Raw genomic sequence first — 16,242 nt, 5'->3', positions numbered from 1 at the left:
ACTAGTGGTATTGTCAACAAACACCCGGTTATTTAAATTCCGTACAGATACCTTTATTAGAAAATGATGAAAAGGACGGTGTAGGAGGTGTATATTTGTATAATATTTGGTACATATATAAACATGACATAATTTGTAATGGAGTATCTATATAATTAAGATTTTCCGGGATTAGGATGTGAGAGAGATAGCCTACTACTCCCTGGAAAGATATTTGTCGAACAATTTGTTTGACGTTTTAAATCTTTCACATTATATGCCCAATACCATTTAACATTGTAATATCCTTTTAAAGCTTAAATTAGTCGGATAACACAAACAAGTAACGAATTTCACACTAGAGTAAGTGACTGGTGTTAAATTTAAACGTATAACGTAGGCCTATTAAGTACAATGCCGATACTCTCATCGAGTTGCGTTTATGGAACAAAATTCGTAAACCACCACCAATAGGAAAACAATATTTTAATATAATTTCTATTTTTAATCGAGCAACGGTGGGAAGTCCTATATTGATGTTATATGCATCCGCTATTACGGAGGCCAAAGTTAGAAATAATATAGGTCAAATAGTTTGTTATGTATCTCAAAATTATAGTGTTACGGGCTGATTATACAGTAACGGATGTAATACAGCGGTATTAGGCTTTGATCAGTTGATGTATTTGCAATTTTCTTTTCATAAAAACATTCAGACCCACATAAAATGGTGGGAGATAAATAATAGTATTTTGTTTATATATAATAGTGAACTTGATTTACTGACATATCTCCTGGTCATTGTCCTTTAGTCAAAGGGGACAATGCCGATTCGTATCTTCATGTTCTACGAGGTTATGTGGCCTAGATAAAATTACCAGTACGACCAATCACATAATAACTGCTGACAGGTGCTGTTTTACAGATTTTATTCGACATCTTTAATATATAATAATATTCAAGTCAGTCTACTTTAAAATAAAGACATACTTTGGAAGTTTGGAAGTGGCCAACTTGAGGTGGTTATTCTCGAGTCGGTCGTTTACGAAAGATACTGTCGGCCATCTCATTTCCAAACATTGTAGGTGGAGGCATATTACATTTAAAAATATGTACAAACTGTAAAAAAAAACTATCCACATCGAGTTATGGAAGGTGGCTGCTATGAGAGTAACACTGATTAGGGGAGAAAAAAAACAGCATTTGAATGGATGAGGTTTGACTGGCGCGTCGCCCTCAGTCGTCGGGTTATGATTTTTCGGATGCACGTGATTGATGAATGTTTAGTTCAAATACATTATTTACAATACAGTATATAAAATATACAATACTTATCAGAGGCGGTTAATTTGACTTTCTAAAATATTAAACAATGTCATAGTACGGTATATAAACAAGTAAATGTAGGCATAATTGTAACACAATCGGGCACTTTAAATGTTAATGATTTTAAGGGTAATGTTTTAGACTTGTTTTGCCAGTGCAGTTGGCATCAACTTCTCATGTTTTTATTTTACTTGTGTACATTTACAACAAACACACGGCACACAACATCCTATACAGTTCAAATTCATCTAAACGCACAGGGGTTTATTTGTTTGTTTTTTTCCTGCACTTAGAAGAACTTAGGCCTACTTAAAGTGCTTGTTTTGTTTCTTTCTGAAGGTTCAGACTTAAAAAGGCCATTATGTTGAAATCTTCACGCACAATAAAATGTATTATTATATAATATTTATCATTAAAAATGTATTTATTATATGTTGTGTGAAGTAAAATAAACTGAAATTAAAGATTTATCAAACATCAGTTTTCATGTAAGCGATTCTTAACTATATTAACTTAAGGAAACAGATACATCCCAGATGAGAAGGCTAATAACTGACATATCTCGTGACTGATATGAAATAACGTTACGTAAGTAACCAGAAGAATAATCACATGGGCAGTCAGTATACACTGCTTTACCCCATGAATTCATGAATTTTAATAATTACCTTAGGCTTTCCATTATTCAATCTACGATAAAGGAATGCTGGTTGTGATAACGATTTTTGAAACAAAATTTGGACAGGCGATGCTATCAATCTTTGCCAAAAACATGTTACCTTGATTTTGTCGATAATATCGTATTCAAGTGCCGGCAGATTGGGACTGCCGAACAACCAGGAAACATTGATTTACTTACCAATAGCACCCAGCAAAGAATTGATTTTGTCGTTCTACCCGTCTAACACCTAAAGGCGATTTATTTCACCTGTTCTTACACGCTGTTCACTTTCATCCCATAATAACAATATATTTTAACCCAATGACCTTAGTATACATTTCTGAGAGGTACTAATGGTTATAGGATACCGTTTAATTGGGCCAAGATAATGTTAATAAATATCAATATCATTATTATTAATTTTTCTATCAATATCAAATATCAAAAGAAATGAGGGAATTAATCAAGCTTTGACTGGTGACGCCACAATTGTACAACGTGATCAAAAGAACTGCAATGTTTCGACACAAACTGCTGGGCCAAGCAAAAATGTATAGTTGCCCAAGCACACCAAAAATTGACAAACGGTATGTAGGGGATTGAATTATTTATTTTTTGTTAATAGACATCAGGCTACTGATATTCGGTGTTAGGCCTATTAATGCGTAAAAATATGCCTGTAAAACCAACCAGAAATTCGTCATGGTCCGCAGTTTTTGCAATTTCTAATAAATACTGTAGAAGAAAATGAAATTTCAAAAGCATGCTTATGGTCTAACCCTGCTGTTTAATCTAGCTAGGCATAGCCCCTGTCAAGCTAGTAGTACTAGTAGGGCCGACTGGACCTAGAGTGTAGGGCTAGCCTATCTATAGCTAACTAGTAATAGCCAATGAATATTATATAGGCCTAAACCTCAATAGCCTAATATTGTTAGGAAAAAAAGAACTTTTGCAAAATTAAGTATAGAAATAAAATGTAAAAGACTTCTGTAATGTTCGGACACACACCGATAAGACTTCTGCAATGTTCGGACACACACCGATAAGACTTCTGCAATGTACGGACACACAGCGATAAGACTTCTGCAATGTACGGACACACAGCGATAAGACTTCTGCAATGTTCAGACACACACCGATAAGACTTCTGCAATGTTCGGACACACACCGATAAGACTTCTGCAATGTACGGACACACACCGATAAGACTTCTGCAATGTTCAGACACACACCGATAAGACTTCTGCAATGTTTGGACACACAAAGATAAGACTTCTGCAATGTTCAGACACACACCGGTAAGACTTCTGCAATGTTCTGACACACACCGATAAGACTTCTGCAATGTTCGGACACACACCGATAAGACTTCTGCAATGTTCGGACACACACCGATAAGACTTCTGCAATGTTTGAACACACATCGATAAGACTTCTGCAATGTTTGGACACACACCGATAAGACTTCTGCAATGTTCAGACACACACCGATAAGACTTCTGCAATGTTCGGACACACACCGATAAGACTTCTGCAATGTACGGACACACAGCGATAAGACTTCTGCAATGTTCGGACACACACCGTTAAGACTTCTGCAATGTTCAGACACACACCGATAAGACTTCTGCAATGTTTGAACACACACCGATAAGACTTCTGCAATGTTCGGACACACACCGATAAGACTTCTGCAATGTTCAGACACACACCGATAAGACTTCTGCAATGTTCGGACACACACCGATAAGACTTCTGCAATGTTCGGACACACACCGATAAGACTTCTGCAATGTTCAGACACACACCGATAAGACTTCTGCAATGTTTGAACACACATCGATAAGACTTCTGCAATGTTCGGACACACACCGATAAGACTTCTGCAATGTTCAGACACACACCGATAAGACTTCTGCAATGTTCGGACACACACCGATAAGACTTCTGCAATGTTCAGACACACACCGATAAGACTTCTGCAATGTTTGAACACACATCGATAAGACTTCTGCAATGTTCGGACATACATAAATAAGACTTCTGCAATGTTCGGACATTACCGACGTTACTACTGCAATGTTATTTTTATTATTATTATTGGTTTATATATATATATAAATCCAAAGGCAAATTACTCTGGTAAGTGACCACTTCTATTGAACGACCGCCGTCGTTCAATAGAGGTGGTCACTTTCGAGAGGTTAATGTGATGGGAGATGGTCGATTATGAGAAGCAGTCCCGTAATAGAGGTGGTGGTCCTTTAAAAGAGGTCGTCACTTACGAGAGGTGGGATCGTTAAGAGAGGTGGTCCTTTAAAAGAGTCGTCACTGACGATTATGAGAAGCGGTCCTTTAATAGAGAGAAAGAGTTCGTGGTCCCTTAAAAGAAGTGTGGTCCTTAAGAGAGATGGTTGCTTACGATGTGTGGTCGTTTTAGAAAGTTGGTTGCTTACGAGAGGTGGAAAGACTGATAGCTAAGTAATGAGACATTTTTGTAAAATATATAACATTTTCTACATTAACTGGCGATAGTAACTACATAAGCTGGGAGGCAATTTTCGTTACTACATAAACTGTTGACTGTTTCTACATTAGCTGGTGTTGATTTTTATTTACTACATAAGCTGTTGGTGTTTCTACATAACATAAGCTGGAGGTTTTACTACATAAGCGGTGGGTTGTTCTACATTAACAGTTGTTTCGACATTAGCTGGCGTTTTCTACATTAACGGTTGTAACATGCCCCTACCAATATTTAACTGCACATTTCGGATTCTACTGAAATATTCGGAAAGTAACAAGAATTCTACTGAAATGTTTGCACATTACCGCGATGAATTATTCTCTTAATTAATAATGCATAGCCTACTACTGATTTACTCGACAATTCACACTTCCTCAAGATAACTCTATACTACCCGTTGCCGTTGTCCAGTCGATTTAATAACCACTACCACTATCCGCATCTTCATAAACACCTACACTACATCAACAATAAAGCCACAACTTTAACACACTGCGTCTTTCGTTTCTTTCTGTCTTGCGTCAATATGTAGGGCCTACGTTGCGTTTCAATACTCTGTGATAATAAATAAGTCCTACTTAAAACTTTGTTTATCTTAACTCCACATTCGCCCACTATTTAACAACATAACACGTTTGAATCTGGAAATTAATTTCCTTCGAGGAGAAATTTTATTGCCATTCACCAGAGATTGAAAGTTCAAGGAAATTCCGATTGAATGTTTAAAAACAACGCACGACAGTAGGCCTATGTAACAGGAGTAAAATGCAGGTGCAGTTTTTCCAGTTATACAACATAGAAAACAACAATAGGCTACAGCAAAACTACCATGTAGCGAGTAATACATCAGGTGCCAGTTGACCAATTTAAAAGTGTGTTTGCTTATCAGAGGCACTGATTATATTGGAATTTGTATATAATAATGTAGGCAGTGTATCAATTTGAGTTTATTATTGTTATTGTTATATATGTAAATCCAAAGGCAAATTACTGAAAAAATGACAATGCTGTGGGTATCAGTGGCTGGATATATCTCAATGGAGATACAAAAAAAAAGCGAAAAGCTAAATCAAAACAAGTAAAACAGCCAGAAAAATTAGCAGAGCTTTCGGGCAACACTAGCCCTTCATCAGTGCAAGTGTTATATATGTATATATATTATAATCCACATATAATTAACTTTAAAATAAACCAAAGATCATTGAAATTGACAAAGTAGGCCTTTGTCCAGTGTTATAGTTATTTTATTACAAAAACTGTTTGTAATCAAAATGTTGAATTACTACAGAAAGATAAACAAACGAGGTGTTCAACAGGAAGTTGTGAGCCAAAAAAACATTAAGCACATGTCCTTAGCAACGCTATCTTATAAAGCTAAGTTTGTGCATAAATACCTTTGCTAATGGATAGAATTGTAGGTTCTTAAAACGAGTTTGTTTTTGAATTATTAATTACTTAAGTCATCTTTTCTAAAATACTTTTATTTCACATGCCATAATAAGGCCAAGCGAGACCTGAAAATGAGTTGATTATACCTACATTGGATTCCTCTGTACTGTATAATTTTAGTTCGGAATGATGACGTCACTATTGGACCACAATATATCATGGTAAGTGATTGGATGAGTGATTATACATACCTGGGCATACGAGGCACGCGAAATGTTAACCAACAACTGTATTTTCGTTTCACGCGGTGAAACACGGCTGCCTGGGGCTGATTGTCGTCTGCCTGTGTTGTTTGTCGGTTTTTCACACGGGGACAGAACGTCCAAAACAGCCTTGAATTGATCTAGTTTTGTCCTCAAGGTGGCACTTTTGACACTTGGATGCTTAGCTATACGAAAAAGAAAGAAGTATACTGGTACATTAATACACTGCTGTCACCTTGAAAGAACAAATACCTCTGTCTTTTAAAAAAGAGTTTAAATACTTATATTTGTGTAGACTCACGTTTTCTAGAATTGCAGCCGATTCTCGGTATCTATTTCCGAAGTATCATAGGAATATTTGGTAATACAACATCACATATATGTAGTAGTAACCTAACCTTTAACCTAACCTTACATGATACAGGTACCATATGTGGTATACATGAGATGCTGTATTACCAAATATTCCTATGATGTTTCGGAAATAGAGAGTAGCCTATGTGGAGGAGATTGGGAATCGGGTGAGAATTGATCATTTCTTGATAAATGTTGTTCTCAATAGCATGCAACCACATATATTTTCGATAATTACAATCATTAAACAAATCTTTTCAGTAAATACGTACGCAATTTAAGATTATGTTTTACAACAACCATGTCAATTGTATCAGGTAGGGTTCATTTTGAAACAAACATGGGAAGAGAACTTGCCATGGTGTTAATCGTGGTGGGTAAAAAATCTGTCAGGATACGGAAGGTGGTTCTATTTGCTAAATGTATGTGACCGGACATCTTTGCGTACTTGGCCAAAACAGTATGTTATAATGTTATGTTTAAATATTTCATTTAAGTCATATTTAAAGAATCAAATTTATAGTAGTATAGTCATTGAATTATCATAACACGACATGACGAAATTGAAGGATAAATTAAACATCTGCATCATAAGCATCTTACTGTTTACCTTCATATTGGAGCAAAACAAAAGGTATGGATATTGTTTTAAACAAATATTATCTAAAAACTAAGTACATATCCTTCTATCATGGTTAAGAGGTGATTTAGATAGATCACGTTTGGAATACCTGTGAGAGAAGTTAGTCACGTTCACTGCTCATCGCATACACTGTATAAAAATCGAATAAACTTTAAAGAAAACAAAAAGACAAAAAAGTGGATATTATTTCCTAATCTAAACAAAATATTCATTGTACCTATCACATTCCTGACGTAATTTCAACGAAGTGTTTTTATAACAATTAATGACATTTTATCAATGAATAAACAAATAGGTTTAGTTCTATTAACTATGAATAAAGTTGGCTACTCTGATTGGCTAACAGCAACAAAAGCTGTCAATTTTCTTTTAATTGTTTGGGCGGGATAAGGTGAAGGACGCCTTCTGTTTAGCATGTTTGTAAAGTTACTATAAATAGGCTAACTAGTATCGGTAGTTGTATGGTTCTCTCCTCAAACCATGCCCTGTTTTATTTTCACACGTTAATAACAATTGATTTTAAAGATTCTCGATAACGGATCTTAGGCTGCCTGGAAACAACTCATAAATTGTAAACTTTTAGGAACAATTATTTATTAATAGAAAAAAAGCTGTTTGGACTCGGCCAATACAATCAACATACAATTATGTTCAACAATATTGAAAATACCTGTATATTATGAGGGAAATAGATACTTATAAATATATTATGATAATAAGTAAATAATGTGATTTTTTTACAAGAACAAAATATTATTTAACATAAACACAATTATTAATGATAACTAAATAAGATAAGATGTTTTCAAATGGTAGATGGTGATAGGTTGGTGTTGATATTATGCTAAATAAATAAATGAAACGAAACATTGTTGTCATTATTATCAGCATCTTTTACTCTGTAGAATTAGCAAGGCATAATGTTATAGCGAGTCATGAATTATGGTATTATAAGTACTTTGAAAACCACAATATAAATCTTACATAAAAAAGTTCACTGTTTAACCACAAACAACAATTACAAATTATTGTATTCACCTTGGATTTGAATGACATATTAAAAACGATGTAACGGAAGAAATTAATCCACTTGTCAATGCTACCGGTTATCGCCTTTATATTAAATTTTATTCCCCTTCTTTAAATAGATTCATAGGATTCCCCAATGTTTTCAGTATTCTCCATACACCTTTTTTATTTTTATTATTTAACGATCAAATTTACGACGATGTCATTGTGAAAAACTCATTCTTGTAAATGTAAGAACAATTTCGACAGTCACGAAGTTATGTTTAGTGTGAGAGTGGGTAAATTGTATTACCAAAAACCCACTCCTCTGCTCCATGATTTTGGTGTTTTTTTTAAATAAATAAAACAATAAAATACTATTTAATAGTATTTTCTTGTTTTAATAATTTTTTTTAAATTTTAGCATAATTTTACGAATTTGTGATATCGAATCAAACGAATTAGACACCGATTTAATTGTTTTCTTCACGTTTAATTTACCGTACATTATATTGCCCTGGGTAAATTACATCCCATTCATTCTTTTTTTTGTCTTGTGTGAGTTCTTCTCACGTTCATTTACATTCTCATTGATGAATATATTATATACATATAAGTACATTTGTGACAATTAAAAGTAAGTGTTTAAAGTAGTTAAAATACAGGTATATTTACATAATAAGATGCCAGAATTCAGTATTAACCATATTTTTTCTCATTTAAAATTTTAGATACGATGTTAATTAAAATGTAGAAATGAAATATGGCGGTAAAATACATGATTAACATTTTCTTGTTAAACTATCTTATTTGTGTTCTTATTTGTGTTCGAGTAGATTCATTCTTCAGGAAATAATAACTGAAGCCTCCGTATAGGCCTAAGTAATGCAAATCGGTTCTCTTTATTAAGTAGTTCTTGGTTTACCAAATACTATTTTAAATATCTATATTTTAATTATTGTTTTTCCTCGAAGTGAACATATTAAATGAAACATTTTCTTGTGTAAAAGATAAGTTAAATGGAAAATTATAATTGTTAAGTAGATCTAACCTATGATATTAATGTTGCTTTTGGTTATGACTTGTTTTTAATTTTGTTTACTAATTTGATTCCTCAAAAAGTAGTCTGTAGTATTTATCTTATTTATCGTTGAAATGTAGGCCTAAACGAATTCAATATTTTCTGTTTTTAAGGCTTTCTTTCTTTTGAATAAATGCGTCAACCTGCTTCGAAAATCGAATAATAGTCAGAATGTTCATGTCTGGTGCTAACTGTACGGGAACAACACATTAAACATATCACAAATATGATGTGATGCATCTAGCAACAACGGTAAGCGGAAAACAAATTTTAATATCTTATTGTTTTCATGACAGTACACAAAGTTCGAAGCGGACGGGCGGCGTTTGAGCGGAAACTTGTTCAGGAATAGATACAGATTATAATAGGAAAAGATACGCAGTTCTCCGCTTATGTTATGTGTAAATTACGTGTTTGTGCAGTATGAACGTGAATATAAATAGTTTTAGCAGCATATAACAGACACACTTCTCAAAACGAATCCTATTATGTACCGTAGTCATCGAAGAATGCGTTCTTAATATTTTTATAATAGATAATTCAACGGAATTTATTGAATTATAAACTTTATTGTATTATATTATTTCCAACACACATCTAACAGCGATGGCCAATTACAAGTTGTCTAAGAATATGATTGCTTAGGTAGTGTCGGTGTTTTTAGCCCTGAGACAAATTGTTATACTGTGCCACAGTACAAGACGGCTATATGATCGGTAGGCCTAAGCAAGCTTTTTAACCACAAAGTAAAGTGATATTTCTTGCTCGTATTTCTAGTAAATTATAAACAAACAATAACATAATAAGATTAAGAAATGTTTTTCATTTGTTTTATAATCACACAATTATTATAAAAGTAGGCCTATACATTTTTATATATACATTATAATTATACAGTAATACCCTGCACATGATACACAAATAACAAATAAAATGGCTAGGAAGCACTTAATTGAAATCGTAATTGCGATGACTGATTATTATTTCATTTTGTAGAAACAAAAAAAGGTGAACAATGAAAGATACTTGAATTATTCTAACATAAAATGTGATATTTTGGTAACATTTAAGTAACATAAACAAGAAATAATAATTAAATCGTAAAAAGAAACGTAAATAAGGCGCAAAGAGTGAGAAAGAATGCATATACAGTACTTATAAGCAGCTTATAAAGCGTTAATATTTTAGTAACATTCATAACACGTTTCGCTCTTAAATTTTTGAAATGTAAACTAAAAAAAAAAAAATTATTAAAGTGAACGTCATTAAAAAAACAACAAAACAATTTTAAAAACATATATATAAAACAAATATTACGTACTTTACCAATACGCATTGAAACCAAAACAAAAGTTTAATATAAGGAGATATCGATTAGCTAGCTTCCATCAAAATACATCCAAATTCAGGTCTGAAAATATGATAAAAACAGAAGGTCTAAATTATTAGACAAACGATATTGTCGTTTCGTTGAATGGCATTGGAATTTGATTTTTCTACCACCTTATGTATACATGTATACAATATTGTTATTTGGCAGATGTTTTGCCCTATACTCTTACGTAATCTGTACTTTATACTAAACATTTGAGAAGAAATTCTCGGGTTTGGCTCGAACCTACGACCTCCATATCACTAGCTTGACGTTCATACCTGTAGACCACCGAGCTTTCGCTGATGGCCAGGGGTTAGACTCAAGCCCAAGTAAGCAGTGGGTACTGCACTAACATGGTTGTAATTGATTAACTACTGTGGAGTAGGCTCAGCTCTCGTATACTACTACTCAACTCCCTGACGCAAAGCTCTACACATTAATTAAATACAATTACAATACAGTTATATGCAATAACAATATTGAAATATTATTGGTATAAGAAATTAGATTATAAACGTTAAAGAAAGAGTTTAGCCTACTCTGAATTATTGTAACATTCTTTGCAAAGTGTTTAGATTTTAGCCTACCAAGTACAGTGTTGTTTCCTGCAAGGGACAATGATTCTCTGCTGTTTAAATAGATTGATTAATTGATTGATTGAAATATATATTTATACTGGGTAACCTCTTCAGTCAAAGACTGGTCTCCCAGAGGGCCCAGTTGGTGATCAGTGGCTGTGATGTACTAATACACCGGGGTAACCCTCTACTCGTCTCGAAAGATGTACTAGGTTCTTTAAAGTGCACACGAGCTAGATGTACACTGGACCTACGGTTTATAGTCCTTATCTGAGAAGACTCGTTCAACCACCAGATTTCCATTCTTTTTGACAATTTATTCTCCCTACTACTAGAATTATAGACAAATTATGTGATACAGCGATATTTAAATTTTACAACAGTAATTCAGGAAATTACCTTATTTTTAGCTATAATTGTCTGTTTATACGTTTATATGACAAGTAATTGTGGTCAAAAAATAGCAATACAATCACTCATGGTGTATAAGAGGTTATGTACGTACGCCACGCCACCCTTCTTATACTCTGCACATTTATTAATATTATTTATAATAGGTCTAACTTTATACAGAATTTAAATATAAAAAAGGTCTTAATAATAATTTGAATTATTATTAATTATAATTCTAAAACGTGCTACTAATTTATTGTTTGTATTTATGTCATAAATAATTATTGAGATAAACATTAATTAATTAAAATTAACATTTTTAATGCTTCTGGAATGCTCATTTTTTTCTGTAGTCATTTTTTAAAGGATTCCTGCCCGAATGAGTGATTTAGCACGCTGTAGAATTATTAAAACGTGATCTAGAATTCCTGATGACAAGGGATATGTGTTTACATCCGTCATTGTAGTTCCCTTTTAGGGTGTAACGATCAATTTCCACTGGCAATCAATGAACCGAAAATACGTAACATCATTCCATATTTCACGATCACGTTTGCAATGGTTTCAATTACACGTTTTATTCGAATAGGAAACAACACATACTAAACGCGTTGACAGCCTCTGGTGACATGATACTATTTACGGCATACGATGTCATCGTATTTCTGTTACAAAGATGTGGCAACAATGTTTCTGGAGAGGGAGAGGAGGAGAGAGGGAGAGAGTGCGAGAGCGGGAGGGGAGGGAGCATATTACCAAACTCGTAACAAGTAGGTCGTGCATGATCACCTTTGTCATTACATCACCACGTTTTCGGGACCAACTGTAATCCTTCTCTTCCCAGGTGAAAACTCTAGTTTGAAACCTGTTATACCAGTAACCAAATCACACATTGCTTCTTTATTATATTATACAGTATGACCTATGGTAATCATTCAAACATAATTTTTTGTTTTAATTTGGTAATGTTTTTAAAAAAAATATATATATACAATTTTATTTTTTAAATAACATTCCTTTTATAAGAACCAATAATTATTTCTTCTGGTCGATATGATTTATATTGGTATTTGTATACGTTTTAGATTTTGTAATTTTACCTTCAATTGAAAATAGCATTTATTTTCTTCCTTTTAACTGTTTTTAAAAATGTAATAAGTATTCATTCTCATGAGTTATATTTGTTCCTAGGTAAAAGTTCACACTTTAAATGTTCTACATGTGTTTCTTTTTTTTCAATTGTGTCCTTATTATTTAAATTAAAATGTATGAGCTTTTGATGATTTACTAATTTGAGGTGATCAGGGAGCACCAAATGCTGCACAATTTGCCGCTGCAATTATACATTATTTTCACAACACGTGTACCACCCAAGTTTTGTTCTACTTCCACGCTTCCTTTACGTCACGTATCCTTTATTTCTACATGATTTATACAATATACATTGACATAACATTTCATTGGTCGCAAAATTAAATTTCACAGATCGCTGAAAGTTACTCGTGTTTGAGGGCGCGCTACTCCAAATTCTTCCTTATTTTTATCATTATTTTATCAGTATTTATTGTTCATTAAATGTGTAATTCGTGGTTGTTGTAGTAGTAATCGTGTGTGTTAGTGTCCGTTGACCTAGTTCATCCTTGGGATGTGGGATTTCCATTAAGTGGCAAGATATACCCACGAGAATAACCTCTCGCGCAACTCAAAAAGAGCTTCTGACAAAATACTATTTAACAAATTTCCCTTATATCTCATTATGCTGAATCATGTATACATAAGTATACGTATAAATATACGTGGATGTGATAGTCCTACAAAAGAACAGACAGTACATAATTACTGCGCTACTGCGGTTTTTACAAAAGTAACAAAAGAATTAGTCATGATAAATGAATTGTATTTATATACATGTATTTTTTATACATTTTTAATATTATTATTTTTTTTTAGTGGGGAGGTGGAACATAATATTATATACATTAATATCATCATCACCATAACATTTTCATATTGTTTTTAGTATTAACACTTTTTTTTTATATTCTATTTTGCTTTTATCATTACAATTTGATCAACTTCATCAGTGGTAGGTTTTAAATGCTGTAAATTCACTTCATATTTCATTTTTTTCATTTATTTTTATATTTTTTTTACACTTACAAAATAAGTTTAAAAAGAAAAAAAAAAGTTAAGACAAAGACGATAATACTTAGCTGCGTCGTTAACCTTTTTTTCCCAAAAGAACAGATAGTTATAACATATTTAATTGTCTTATGGTTATCATTATCATATTATTTCATTTTAAAATATTTACACTTTTGTAGAACCCATTATGTAAATAAAAATCGTAAAAAATCAGTAACCGGTAATTAGTATCACAGTAATTTATAACATTGTAATATAGTTTTGTGAATCACGTGGGCACAAATGTGATGCCCTACTGATTATTTGCAGCATTTACTGTATTACCAAACAGAATACAAATTGGTAATATTTGTTTCTTTCTTTCGTTGTTATTTTTATTTATTTTTTTTTAAGGGACGGGGTTGGAAAAATTTACAAGGTAAGTATTTTCAATAATACTTTTTTTACTTACTGACCACGTTACTACTAAAGAAATCGTTGGTATATAAAAATCGAAAATAGATCTATTATTATTATTTTTTTTTTATCATAAACTTCTATATTGATACTTATTCTAGAGTACATATTGCGGACTCAACATTATCCAAACATGCTTTATCCTAACACTTACCTTGAAAATAATTTGTTCCCCTGAAAAAGAAAAAGAAGAGCAAAATAATCTTTTTAATGTCACATCATAATATTAGACCTAGGTTATTCACTAAAAATTATTGAAATACTAAAACAGTAATTTAAAAACAAAACTTTCATCCGAAAGCCCATTGTCCGAAATGGAGTTTTATTTAAATCCAACTGTTTAATTTAAAACTAAATAAAACAAACAAACAAACAAAAAGAGATTATTTTTTCATCTTTATTTTTCATTTGTTTTATGTAAAACTGTAAAAGAAAACGACTATAGTGGTTACTAAAGTGTAATATGCTTTAGCATGTATTATACTTATATATAGATGAGTATTATGCAACTTATCAAAAAAAGGTTTTACTTTGTTTTAAGTTTGCTAACTTTTGTTAGTTTGTATAAAATAATTTATTATTATTATCATTTAAAACAAATTCATAAACTTTTTTTATTTTGTAAATTCCCATTTTATTTTTAATGCGTGTGATAATGTTTGCATGCTATATTGTTACACATTTTTTGTGTGAGTAGTTTTCAATTATGGATTAATCTCCAATGATTCAAGGTTGATCCTGAGGTGGAAACTAATATTTGATAAATAAACAATAAACTACGCATGCTCAATACCTGGTTTCCTTGACATAAATAAAAATAATAGCCACAAATAGTACAGTTTTGTTTACAGAAAAAATATTATTGTTGAACGTCTTTGGGGGGTTTTCTGACACAAATATGATAGCGTGAACGTGACAATAAACACGGGAAGGGTTGTTCAGTTGTCGCCACGTTCTTTGCCCTGCTGCTCGAGGAAGCGTTTATAATAGTACTACGCATGTCTTATCATAACAAACAGGTCGAACAAGCAAATCTAACCAAGGGTTTCACGTGCTATATTAGGTCCATAACCACAATGTGCAGTGATTCGAATTGTAACTTTTAAATTTCTATTTTTTAAAGCGAAATTTAAAATTAAAATGTAGGTCCAATTTACGGGGTTAGATAGAACTATACTGTAAATAATTATGCTTGTATTACTAATCCTAGTTCCGTAATAATCAAGTTGTTGATTGTGAAACTTAGGACGATGAAGATGAAGACAACTTTAAATTTTGTGAATTGCGTTTATTATTTAGTAGGGATATTCTTTATTTATTCTCTTTTAAACAATTCTGGCAGTTTTGAACTTACACTTTAAGTTTGCAATGTATAATAATTCCAATTAGTTTCATTTCAAAAGACATTTATTTTCCTCCATAGCAATACAGTCATTTAATGTCATTCATGAAAAAAAAGAATAGATAACGGTAGAATAAAAGTGCAACAGCGTTGATTAGACTGAACTAATTGTTTTAGCGCTTTGTTTTGCGTTTAAGACACCTTGTAGTCAACAGTGTCCCTTCATTTTCATAATTTTGTAACTAAATTTATTATAATGAGATCGAAAAGGGACGATAATAATACACTCAGCATCATAAACGTACTATTCTCTATTGACTTGTTAGGAACAAACAAGAGTAAAATGAAAGTATGTGTCGTGATAAAATGACTTAGGCATACTCCTTTAATATTAATTTTCGAAATCATATTGAGGAAATGTCCTCTATGGAATACTGAATGTAATTTTGTTCAATAAATTTACTGTAAAGATTTGTCTGCACTATCAAACTAGTATGACAAAAAGTGTGATGGTGTGAATATGGTAGTGATATACCCAAATATGGTAGTGATAAGACATCATCATATCCATATATGGGCACATCACATTTTTTGTCACATACACTTTGATTGGGTAGACAGAGCTTTAAATTACATTTTTAAATTGCCTGTATTCTAATTAAATATTATGAATTTATATTATCTTTGTTTATTACATTATATTTGTGTTTTTTTCCATAATA

The 16,242-nt window shown here is 32.3% G+C and overlaps 1 protein-coding gene across 5 annotated transcripts in view; it reads right to left on the bottom strand.

Moving 5' to 3' along the window:
• Positions 1–16,242, bottom strand: part of LOC144840072 (corticotropin-releasing factor receptor 1-like) — a 347,896-nt gene that overhangs the window by 167,906 nt on the left and 163,748 nt on the right. The window lies entirely within an intron of this gene.

The sequence above is a fragment of the Antedon bifida genome, chromosome 4 (assembly GCF_963402885.1).
Source record: "Antedon bifida chromosome 4, ecAntBifi1.1, whole genome shotgun sequence".
Classification (NCBI taxonomy): domain Eukaryota; kingdom Metazoa; phylum Echinodermata; class Crinoidea; order Comatulida; family Antedonidae; genus Antedon; species Antedon bifida.
The sequence above is the reverse complement of the archived record's forward strand: the minus strand, read 5'-3'. Positions and strand labels throughout refer to the sequence as shown.